Here is a 2,273-nt window from a genome sequence, read left to right on the forward strand (position 1 = left end):
TTGTACAACCATTTACATCCTATGGTCTCTTTACCTCTAGGAAATTCAGTCAATTCCCATGTTTTGTTTTAATTATAGATTCATATTATTTTTCCATTGCTTTTCTCCACCCTTCATGTTCATTAGCTTCAATAAAACTCATGGTTTATATGACATTCAAAATACTAGTCATGAGGCCATAGTCCTTATACCTTTCAGGTATGTGAATCTACCAAGTAGATCTCCTTCGAACTTCATTTTCTTCACCCCTATTCTCTTAAGGTACTTCTCCATATCTGGGTGGGCTCTGACTGTTGGTGGTGTCCATATCATTGGATACTTCCACAATCTTTTGTTGCTCACTGTCGTCTGTTTTTTCTTCTACTTTATTGTTTTCAACATCAGGAAGAATGTACCACTTTTCATAACTATTTTCCTCATTGCCTTCATCTTCCTTCTCATGGAAAATTACATCTCTACTTGCAAACACTTTGTGAGTAGAGGGATCAAACATTTTATAAGCTTTAAATTCTTAACAATATCCTACAAAAATACATTTAATAGCTTTAATATCAAACTTCTTTCTATTCTGCTTCAGAATATGTGCAAAGGATTTACACCCAAACACTCTCAAATGATGAATTGTTGGTTTAAAAACATACAAGGCTTCGAATGGGATCTTAAGATCAAGATACCTTGTTATACTTATATTGTTTAAATAAACAACAATACTAATGTCCTCTGCCCAAAAGTCATTTGAGAGGTTCTTACCTTTCATAATAATTCATCCACACTCCACCAATGTTTTGTTTTTCCTTTCTGTAACACCGTTCTACTGTGGAGTGTTGGATGTTGTAAATTGCTGCACAATTCCATGAACCTTGCAACATTTAACGAAGTTCCCCAATCTGTATTCTCCCCCTTGATCTGAACGAAGGTTCTTTATGAAATTCCATGTTTTCTTCTTTGCCATGTTTTTTATTTCTTTGAAATAATCAAAGACATCACTCTTTTTCTTAAGGAATTACACCCAAGTTTACCTTGTGAAATCGTCAATGAACAACATAAAATAATAAGCACCTCCTAGGGATCTGGTCTGCATGGGTCCACAAACATCATAATGAACAAGTTATAATACATCTCTTCTTCTCCTAACAGAATTAGAGGGGAATTCATTTATGTGAATTTTTCCTAGTGCACAACCTTCACAAGAAGTATAATCATTCTTTAACATAGGGAGTCTTTCAACCATTCTTTTTTTTTGCAACAACAACAAAATGATAATTGATATGACCATACCTATGTTAGGGTCCCACCCTAACCCCCTTATTTATGTAATGGGATCGAGTCATAGTCAAGAGTCAATAAAGCCCATATTAATAATTGTAAGTGGTTAACCCGCAATTAATGACAGGACCACAGTTAGTTGCAAATGGGCCGTAGTATTAGATAGATGGTATTAATAAAACCCATGGTATTGATCAGTGGTATTGCATGTATGAGTTATATATAAAGCATAGAGACTCCCTGCGAGGAGCATCGTGTCTTATTTTTGTATCGAGCTCTGCTCTATTGGAGGTTGCCCCTCGAAGAGGCCAGTGAACATTGCTTTCTGAATAATAAAATATTTGCTGTTGTCTCTCATTATTCTATGTTCTAGGTATCTTTCTTCGCATATTCTGTATTTGGGTATCTTTTTTCAGGTTAATAGCATAACAAGTGGTATCAGAGCACTTTCCAGGGCCAGTGGGATCTCCATTTCTTAGCAATTTTTTTTTTTGGCTAGAGACGTGTTCCGGCGTCTTTAAACCACGGGATCCGTTGTTGAGCGCATAAACCTGCGAATTTGGGGAGGCATGCACGCAGGAAATACAAGAGGTGGTCACGCTTGTTGGACTCCCTTGTAACCCCTGTGGGTACCCCTTCGAGTAGTAGTGCATTAGATAGAACCGCGTACGGACTGTCTTCCAAGTACCTTCTGGGTATATCGGAAGCCCCTTAGCTCCTCTGTAACCTCGCCATAGATAAACCGTTGGTCGTCTTGCTGCTATAGTACACCGAGAACAACACTCGGAGAGATTACTCGCCTGTACGATAAGGTAGTCGGGTTGTACAGCTAAGGGTACGATTGATCCTCCTTAGTTAGAGCCCTAAAACATTGGGCTGAGTACTACTGTCAGATCCTTATGTATATTACGATCTGTAGCACTTGACACTCCTCGAGACCATAGTTCCCTTTTCTATCTGGGGATCACGCATCATCTCTGCCAGATCAGCGTGCAAAGAGGTGCATC

Source organism: Pinus tabuliformis, chromosome 1_2 (genome assembly GCF_031772625.1).
Source record: "Pinus tabuliformis cultivar Carrire ecotype Pingquan chromosome 1_2, CPIR1, whole genome shotgun sequence".
NCBI lineage: Eukaryota > Viridiplantae > Streptophyta > Pinopsida > Pinales > Pinaceae > Pinus > Pinus tabuliformis.